General features: G+C 35.8%; 1 long non-coding RNA gene across 1 annotated transcript; it reads right to left on the bottom strand.

Annotated features, from left to right (window-relative positions):
• Positions 1 to 1,648: 1,648 nt before the first annotated feature.
• LOC127159422 (uncharacterized) lies at positions 1,649 to 3,937 on the bottom strand. The gene is made up of 4 exons (XR_007826439.1): positions 3,798 to 3,937; positions 2,414 to 2,519; positions 2,190 to 2,293; positions 1,649 to 2,036 (listed from the first exon to the last, which is right to left on the bottom strand). It is a non-coding gene; the product is annotated as an uncharacterized LOC127159422 (long non-coding RNA).
• Positions 3,938 to 10,943: the final 7,006 nt, after the last annotated feature.

The following is a 10,943-nucleotide window of genomic DNA, read 5'->3' as shown; positions in this document are numbered from 1 at the left end:
ATAGAATAAGAAAGAAACAGACTAATATTAGTGTAGATGCCATTCTTCTGACGATGCACTGAGTACATCGGGTGTTATGGGAAGTAACTGAGCCTAACTTTTAAAACACCCCCAAACTTGGTTTCTCCCATTTCCCATGATGCACTGCAGCACAGATATAAAGGCTCATTCCACAATCATTCTGGTTTCTTAACCGGATCCAGCAGCATGGTGGCAGGTGAGGTGAGTAAGTGCTGCTCTTGTAAATGGGTTTATATTTTGTGGGTTAGTTAGTGATGGCTAAGTGAAGCGTTCTGAACTAGTGAAGCTTTCAACACAATTGTATCGGAAAAAGGTTCATGTTGTGGCCATCTAGTGAAAATGAATAACACCTTCCAAAGTGCTGTGCTCCATTGCAGCCGCTGGTTTCACATCTGGTTCTACAAATGATTCTTTGTTTTATTTTATTGTATATAAATAATGGTCATTGTCAAAGTCAATTATTTATGTTGGTGTACTAGCACTAAAATATTAAAATAAATAAAACATAAATTCATAAATGAAATCTATGATATGTTTATTTGAACTCTGCCTCAGTCCTTAGACTTTTTCTTCAAAGTTAATTTTTGAGCTCAATATAGAAATTACAACTAAAAGATAAATTCATAAACAATGCTAACACATTAAAATGTACTATAATGTAAAGGAAATGGCACTGGGCTTCGCTTCGTTTGAACCAGATACTGAAACAAGCGCATGGTTTTCAGGTGAATGAAGCTTCGGACGTCATAGATCACTTGCTTTTCTTAAAACGAATCAAGCTCTGATGCAGTACTTCAATGTGAAATGTGTCATTTTTTTGATACAAGCTTTGGAGCATCCTTGTTGAAGGTAACATCACTAGTGTTAGTTAAAGATGGTCTGTGGAACATTTCCCTGTTTAGTTGTGTTAGAATAGATGTGTGATTACTGGATGGTTTACTGCATTTGTGTGCTCGTGTTCAGTTACAGTAAATGAAGCTGATTCACTGCTCGTCTCTCACTCATATTATCTTCCTAATATGCCTGTCTCTCTTCTACTACACTTCTGATCCATTCATAACAAACCTAGAGAAACACTTAATGTCTAGATATTACGACAGACATACGATCATGACCGTATGTGATTTACATATTGGGCTGTTTTCCTAATAATAATGTTAACATGAGGAATGCTAAACGAGGGTCACTTAGTGCACTCTAAAAAGTGCTGGGTTAAAAAATAACCCAACCTTAACCCAGCCGCTGGGTAACTATGGGACAGAACACGCGTTGGGTTGTTTTGACCCAAGTGCTGGGTTTAACCATTTGACCCAGAATGCTGGGTTGTTTATTTGACCCAACCAGTGGGTCAGGTTAACTGTGTTGCTGGGTTAAACATAACCTAATCATTGGGTTATTTTTTGTCTCGTTGCCTTGCTACCTTTATATTTACCAATAATAATAAATAATCACAGAAGAATGTAAAATTATTATTGCTTTTCTGTAATACAGTTAGAAAAACACAAAAAAAATGCAACTGTAAACATCAATTTAACGAGTTTTATTTCTTTTTAAAACAATTTTCAAATGGGTGCAGCTGTAAAACATTTTGTGTAACCATTACAGACACATACAACAACAATTTTAGTAGATCAGTTACTTTAAAACACAAAACTGTGTAAACTAGGCACTGTAGATTCCGATTCTTTGTCAACATTGCAGCAGCAGAACACTCAAAAATGAATGATTACCACATGAGAATCATTCCAAACATTGTGCTATTAAAACTAAGCCAAACAAAGTGTCCACCAGACAATACATATGACAATTTAAAACATGTTACAATTGGCCACAAAAAACTGAAAAAATAAAATTCACACATGAAGACTTATGTCCATCAATATAATATACTGCAAGCTGGAGAAATTTCCAGGCAACAAGGCAGTGGCTTCAGTGGCACGGCCCGTAACAATGGAGAAGGTCTGGGATGTCGTTGTCTCATCCCCAAGGCACAAATCCACCATGCTGGTCTGCACCTGTTAATACGACACTTAGTCTTGAAGACACTTAGGCCTTAAAATATACTCATTTTAGAAGAAAATTTCAAACTGCACATTTTTAGTCTTTTACATCTATATATATATATATATATATATATATATATATTGAAAAAGTAAAACATAACTTACAGGTTTGTATGTCAATGAATGGCTTCCAGACTTCTGTGGTTGTGGTTCTGTGGACCCTTCCTCCAGAATGGGCAGGACTTTGAAAGCACTCTCCCCTTTAACATCTAGACCATAAGAATAATACAGTGCAAATTGTGAAACTTATTTCATAATCAAAACAACACAGTGAAACACTTTCATATGAAAATTTTCTATAGATTGACATATTAAAGGAAATACTTTACCTGAAGTCATGTCACCCAGCTCTTAATGCACCTTTCCATCTTGCAAATGTAGCCCAGTCTACAAAAAGTCTGCCTCTGGATGTAGCTTCCTGAAGTCTTGTGAAATCTGATCAAGTTTGAAAAAAAAAACAATAATAAAATAAAAAAAAAACACACAAATGTGGTTAAATAAGTAACTATGTACAATACCAGTAACTATGGTTATTTTAATGAAAATATCAAATTCTAAAACAATTCATGGTTATTGAATGTTACTGATGATATAACTTACCTTCATTTTAACCAGGGTATAAAGCTGCCTTTCCTTCAACTTCTCCATTACAAAGCTGTCCATCTGCACCAGCATGAATCTCACATATCTACAATGAAATTTCAGATTTAGAAAATTAGAATTTCACAAAACAATTACTTATTTTATATAGAAAGCAGGTTAATGCGTTTAGGCTACATGCAGCACAATCGTTTAAACACAGATCACGTGATTCTCCGCATTTTCTGATTAAATCGGTTGGTTTTCTCTGTCTGAGCTTCCCCTCCCGTGTCATGCCCTCGCGTGTGAACAGGCAGCATCTGGGTGGAGGAGCGGACGGAGCGGGCGCGGGCGCATTTAGGCGAAATTATCAAATGTATTTAAAAGGAAGCCCGCGCCACGGTTCTGACCGCATCACTGTCGTTACCGGGTGTTTTTAAGGAATATTTGCATATACGCACATGCGATCAAATGAGCTATACATGTGGACTGTCACGATTTTGGCTAATGCAGGACACTACTCGATGAGCAAGTGGGTACACGCAAAGCCAACTGATAAAAAAGTGGACATAAGCCGTATACCTGTGTATACCCTGCACTACACCACTGCTTATACACCACGAGAGCTAAAGTAAGGTGAACAGCGGAGCTAATGAAGTTACCTGAGGAAAAAAAGAGCGCGAAAATTCACAACATAAAATGACGGATCTATCGTTGGACCTTGAAAAAATATGTCCTTAAAAGATCAATTTTAGTACGAAATGACATAATTCTGACAAAACATTACAAAGCCATACAGTATGCAGACAGTAACTGAACTTATCCCGTATTTCTAACCTATGCCTGGTTTTATGAGCGTTAAAAATGGACAGTACTGATAAAAAAGGATGTGTATTGTATACAAATAAAACTTTGCACACACACACAACTTTTATTTAACGAAAAAGCGATTGTTGAGGCAAGAAAGTACCTCACTATAGGCTGCTACTTAACGTTCGTTAATCATTCACAGAATAAACGCTAACCCCGCACAGCGACATATCAAATATTGCATCAAACAGTGAAATTACTGTGCTTTAAACCACAATTTATTAAAAAATAAAGGTAAATAATCATATAATCATATTAACTTACCGTATAATCCTGCTTGCTGCGAATTTCGTGACCGCCTGACGAGGAGACGAGTGAAGAATCCAGAAAGTTCGATGAAGTGGAAAAATAAACAAACTGGTTGGGTTAAAATAACCCAACCCGCATGTTCAGTGGTGAAAGTCCATTTGACCCAGCATGATCAACCCAACTATGTGTTTACAGTACCTCAAACAACCCAGAATTTTGACCCAGCACCAGGCCCGGTTCTACGGGGGGTGCTTGAGGGTGCTAAGCACCCCCAAACAAAAGCAAAAGCACCCTCAGATAAAATTATTAATAGCGTATTAATTTTTAAATTAATGAACACGCAGACAGATGCACACACATACATAAATTCGCCAAATTAATACGTACACACAAGCTTATAAATAATTATCTTATTTTCATCATGCTTTTAATGCCTCGGCATTTGATTGGTTGTGAGCATTCTCAGTTTGCGATCATGAAGCGTAAGTGACGTGTGACGCTGTCTCTTTATTCATTCAATGTGCGTCCAACCAATCAGCTTCATCCTTTATAGAAACAACATTGAAAACTCAGCCAAGACGGTGAAACAGCTGATCATAGCTGTACAGGGATAGACATTTTTAAAATACATTTTGTAGCAGGGCAGTGCTAGAAAGCCATTTATCATTTGCTGAAACTAACTTGTCTTCATGGAGAGCGTAGGCCATGGTTGCCTAGTAACGACAGACGCCATGGGAGCGTAACTTAGCGCTTTGGAAAGAACGCGTTTTTAGGCGCGACATGTGAACTGCTCCTAGATGAGCATGCAGTAATAACCTTCACAGTGTATTCTTGATGTTAGATGGCATTTGTTGAAACTACAATTACGATACTAGTGTAGACGATTTATATTACTCAGTCCTATTTGGTGGTACCGTTTTCATACAGTTCCATGCATATTTTTTTTGTGAGCACCCTCACAATTTTCAGAAGCACCCTCAGTGATTTGGTTCTGGAACCGGGCCTGCCCAGCACAAATAACCCAGCAATGTGTTTAAAGAAATAACCCAGCACTTTTTGGGATGGATGTTGTTACTACAACCCCCTCTGCTGGAGAATAGGAAGAGCGCACTACAGGTTTAGCTGAGGCCTTCACCTGGTTAACTGGTTAATGATTAACTTGATTGTTTCAGGTTGAAAGTAGAGTGTGCTGTTACTCAGTCACTGAATTGCGTTAATATTAAAAAAATATATACTGTTATTTTAATAATAGCAATCGCAGGCAGTTTGTGTCAAATAAAAATATTTTCTGTCTATATAAAATAGCTTGAAAAAACTGCCAGCGCTTTGGTGTCAAAAATATACTTTTTTTATTTTATTATTATTATTATTATTATTATTTATTTATTTATTTATTTATTTATTTTGTGATGTTACATTATACTTGCCAACGATTTCTAGGAGTTCGCCTCAAATACATTAAATATGAATAAATATTAACTTCTGATACTTTTCAACAATCGCAGGCAGTTTATGTCAAATAAAAACATTTTCTGTCTATATAAAATAATTTGGAAAGACCTGCCAGCGCTTTGGTGTCAATTTTTTTTTTTTTTTTTTTTTTTTTTTTTTTTTGATGAGGTTACATTATACTTGCCAGCGATCTCCTGTAATTTGCGTCAGATATATTTTATATGAATAAACGTTAACTTCAGATACCAGTCAGCAATCGCAGGCAGTTTCTTTCAAACAGAAACATTTTTTGTTCATATAAAATAACTTGGAAAAAAAAAGTGTCGGGGCTTTGGCGTAAAATAAATATACATTAATTTTACATCAGTTTCACATACATTTTTATATTAATAAACATTAACTTCAGATACCTTTCAGCAATCGCAGGCAGTTTGTGTCAAATAAAAAACATTTTCTGTCTATATAAAATATCTTGGAAAAAATTGCCAGCGCTCTGGTGTCAAAAATTATGCTTTTTTTTTTTTTTTTTTTTTTTTTTTTTTTTTTTTTTTTTTTTTTGTTGAGGTTATATTACACTTGCCAGCGATCTCTAGGAGTTCGCGTCAAATACATTAGATATTAATAAACAGTAACTTCAGACAACAGTCAGCAATCGCAGGCAGTTTGTGTCAAATAGAAACATTTTTTTGTTCATATAAAATACGTGAAAAAAATTGTCAGGGCTTTGGTGTAAAATAAATATACATTAATTTTTCCTATATACATTAATTTTACATTAATTTCAGATACATTTTATATTAATAAACATTAACTTCAGATAGCAGTCAGCAATCGCAGGCAGTTTGTGTCAAATAAAAACATTTTCAGTCTATATAAAATAACTTGAAATAACTGCCAGCGCTTTGGTGTCAAAAATATACTTTGCATGTATGTTTTATTTTATATTTTTATATTTTATTTTTTATATTTTTATAAAATATACATTTGCTTTGATTTATTAATTCATATATATTTTTTTAAGACAACAACAACTATAGTACTTAAGTAATTTAATAAAATAATAAGACAAATCTATAACTTTATTATCCAACTAATCTGTCATTTACACATTTTTCCAGTTGCTTAGCCATGGGGGCGTCTTGGTAACATGGCCTCTTTGAATAATTTTACATTTTGTTATATAGCAACAAAATTAGCAACTGTTTCTATTTATTCCCTATAATAACACATGTAACATTACGTAACAATATAAATGTAACATTAACAGTGTAGTGTTTGAAGTTTCGACCATTCCAGCAAACTTTATATTCTTTATTTCATTTATTTTCATGTTTCATCATACATAAAACTATATGTACGCTGTGTATCTTTTGTTACAAAATAATATATATATATATATATATATATATATATATATATATATATATATATATATATATATATATATATATGTATGTATGTATGTATATATGTATTTTTTGTGTGTGTGTGTGTGTGTGTGATGTCATTTCCCATTTGAATTATCCAATTGCGTCCCGCTCTCCTCAGAACGGTTTTGGACTTGAGCGAGACGGGTATGTGGCAAATGCGCTCTGTAACATAGTGTTAAAATATATCAGATTGAGTTACAATTTTGATTGATATCAGCGAATGACATGTTTTAATAATGGATTGAGTCAAATAGGATGTTTGTATTTCATTATTTTTCTTGTGTATTCGAGTTATGTGTTAATTAGCCATTTATGAGTTTGTTCAAGTTGCCGCCCGCACCAATTTTAGAGGTGGGGTTTTTCCTTCTTTTCCCGGTTACTTTGGTTCTTAAATGAAACGAAAGAGGTGGATTATGTTCCTAAAACATCATGCAGTTAAGTTTTGTCGAAAGTGTGTCTTAAATTGTATATTCGTGACCATGTATTATCTTTGAGTTGTTAATCAGCTGCAGGTACAGTGTAGGGCTGTGCAAATAATCGCATGCGATTATGATGCGCATCTCTTCAGTAATGCCGGTTCCGTGATTAGTCGTAAATTTCCATCACGTGCAGTCAGACGCATTCATTATGGAGCGGCACTCACTACAAAGAGCCGAAATTCACTGACAAGCCGCGCAATATCGCGTTCATTATCGCCTGCGATAATGAATGCGATATTGCGCGGCTTGTCAGTGAATTTCGGCTCTTTCGGCTCTTTGTAGTGAGTGCCGCTCCATAATGAATGCGTCTGACTGCACGTGATGGAAATTTACGACTAATCACGGAACCGGCATTACTGAAGAGATGCGCATCATAATCGCATGCGATTATTTGCACAGCCCTAGTACAGTGTTAATGGGGACAGGGGTTCACTTTTCTCTCTTCTCACTTCTCACATTCCCCGCAGACCACAGAGCCGAGAGTGTGTGTTTGCTTGGCGTTAATTACTGTCCTGTCTTTAATAAACTGCAGGAATGTCACTGCAACAAAATAATTACCACTATACGATCAAAATTCATTGTAATATTAGACTGAAACAATTTTCTGTAATTTCGAAGTATGAAATTGTGTATACATATATTGAACTATTATATTGAGGATATCTTTACGTTATTGCATTTGTGTCTAAGGTTGTATGTAATGTCTGATACTTGTGTTGAAAGAAAATAGTGAAACAAGACACATTTTATTTGGAAAGTTTTGTTGTTAAACGTGTCAGAACGGTTTTGGACTTGAGCGAGACAGACCACAGAGCCGAGTGTGTGTGTTTGCGTGGCGTAAATTACTGTCCTGTCTTCAATAAACTGCAGACGTGGTCCACCGAAGCCAGTGGTGTCGTGGAGTTCTTTGTGGTGCGAGACGAAATGCGCTACAACAGCCCCATCATACACCCGGAGCAATGTAAGTGTTGTTGCTTGTTTCATCCCGACGCAGTTATCATCGTCACGTTCAGCGCCGTGTCGTTTAAATAGCAAATGCATTTGCGCACATCTGTTCACCCATGGGCTGCTGGTCTGAAAACGAGGTGTGTTCAGGCGTATTGTTGGAGCGTTGCTATATTGAGGTAACTGAAAACGACTGCCCATTGACCAACTAAAACCGCCAAATGCGCCTGTCACTCGACCCGTCAGCGCTATTTGCTCCTGGCACTCCACCTGCCACCGCCAAATGCGACCTGAAAACACCCGCTCCGCTCGCTCAGCGTTGTCCATTCATTCCTATGAAAGTTGAGCGTGCATTATGGGATTAAAAACGACACCGAGAAAGCGTTGAGAGCGGCTTTTTACCCTGAATTTCACACACCCCAAAGCAGTGGCGTTGCAGCGTTGCCAGCGGCACTGAGCGCAGATTTGACGCTGTAGAGGAAACGCACCGTAAAAGATGCTGAGGCGCGCGACGCTTCGGTGCTGTGGCAGGCACCTTTCCGACTCAGCTGTACATGTATTTGGCTTTTTTGTCACTGTGCCTTATATTTTATTAATTTCTTTAAATAATGGAGCGCGCGTCCCGCCTGCAACAACTCCGATCGATGCGATCGTTCCTTAAAATAAGGAACAGGAGAAAAATATATTACATTTCAACATTTTTATTTTAAACTTAACCTTCCTCTGATCATAACCCCCCCCAGTTATTAAGACAGAAATGTCAACAACCATGGAAAACTCAAACAATTAAAATGTAAACATAATTCTAAAATCACAATGAACACTTAACAATTATCTCTTAACATTTAAGGTGCAAAATGAAAGAAAATTTAAGAAATGCTTAATAAAGTGTAATAAAATAGTGCAGTGTTAAATATAAACAGAGAAATATGCCACTGCCTTCGTTTTATCTTTGTACCATTTAGATTCTTTGTCATAAGGCACTGATGAGTACCTCTCCATGGTGGTCTGCTGCTTGTGTTCAGGGATCGAAATTAACTTTTTTACTTGGTAGCACTGGTGTTCCCAACTTCAAATAGTTAAGAGCACCAAAACTAAATTTAGGAGCACTAAATGAATATTAAGGTTGCATTAAATACAACTACACAACCTAGAGCCTACAGCCTAGATATGTTATGTAGTCTAATTTGCGCACATTAGGGAGTCGCTCTCTAAACGTGGGGTAAAACTGCTTTTGAATGCGCGCGCGCGTTTTACTTTCGGTTTCGTTTTAAAGATGGCGCGAAACTCTCGGCGGTGCTGAGCGTCCATTCTACAATACAAGATAATTTAATAATTTTTGTCACTCCCACGTTGCTAGGTTATAGAGCGAATGCCTTTGTTAATGCAACCAAACTTGGTTCGCAACCTCTGTTTTCTTCCGACGAAGAATAAAAAATATCGAACGTTTTATAGAACACATTTTTTGATATCGATCACGTGTCTATCGCGATACATATCGTTATCGTTTTATCGCCCAGCCCTAACCACAACTCTACCAAAGATGACACTTCACCAGTCAGATCTAGTGTCAGCTGTCAGAGAACATGCGACAGCCAAGGTGAGTTCACTTAATATTTAAAACCTTGTTTTGTTAAATATTCTTACTTGTAACTGTACTCTGGTGAGTTTATTAGATTATAATAGGGTTATACAGTGTTTTATACATCTTTATATAAGAACATTTTGTTTAAACAGTTTGTGTCATTCAGCAACATGAAACAACTTTATATATTTGTACGTATGTCCTTCAGTGCTAATGAATGTGAATTATTTTTTGATACAGTTAATCAGTTTATACCTAAAATATCTTCCCATATTTTTAATAGTTGTGAAAATCCCATAACTTTAGAAGAATTACATTTAATTTTATCTAAAACTCCTTCAAATAAAAGTCCTGGCCCTGACGGTTTGTCATCTGAACTTTTTGGAAAGATCTAAGAGATTTGATTTTCTCTGTATTTACAGACTGTTTAAGTTGATTAAGGTGAATTAATAGAATCTATGAAACAAGGTCTTATTACACTTTTGACAAAACCAAATAAAGATAATGGTTATATTGAAAATTGACAGCCTATTACTGTCCTCAATTCTGATTATAAATTGTTAACTTGTTTATTTGCAAAAAGATTAAAACCCTGTCTAGAAGATATTATTTCAATAACACAATCAGGCTTTATCTAATAATATAAGTATTGTATTGGATATGATGGACTATTCTGATCTTATTAAAGAAGGTGCCATTATTCTATTCCTAGACTTTAGGCATTCGACTCTATTGAACATGAATTGATATATACAGCCTTAGATCAATTTGGATTTGGATTAAATTTTAAGAACATGGTAAGAACTATATACAAAGGTATCAACAGTAGTGTTTCCCTCACAGAAGGTTCATCGAACCGTTTTATGATTAGTAGGGGTATTTGACAGGGTTGCCCGATTTCCCCCTTTTTATTCTTAATTGCAGCAGAATTATTGATTCTTTACACTGTGAATTGTATTAATGTTGAGGGTATAAGAATAGGTGATAATATCATTTTAATATCTCAGCTAGCAGATGACACATGTATTTTTCTTAAAGATAAAAACCAGGTTCTGAGTGTTTTGAAAGGTCTGGATCTTTTTTCAAAAGCTTCAGGTCTCCTGATCAACACAGACAAGAGTGAAATACTTACTGTTCATGACTCAACAAAACCATCATCAATGGAATTAAAGTCAAGCAATCAGTGAAATATCTCGACATAACAATTAAAACATCAGCGAAGGAAAGACTGGATGACAACTTTACCCCAAAGATACAGAAAACAAAAACA

This window comes from Labeo rohita, unplaced genomic scaffold (genome assembly GCF_022985175.1).
Source record: "Labeo rohita strain BAU-BD-2019 unplaced genomic scaffold, IGBB_LRoh.1.0 scaffold_215, whole genome shotgun sequence".
NCBI lineage: Eukaryota > Metazoa > Chordata > Actinopteri > Cypriniformes > Cyprinidae > Labeo > Labeo rohita.
The sequence above is the reverse complement of the archived record's forward strand: the minus strand, read 5'-3'. Positions and strand labels throughout refer to the sequence as shown.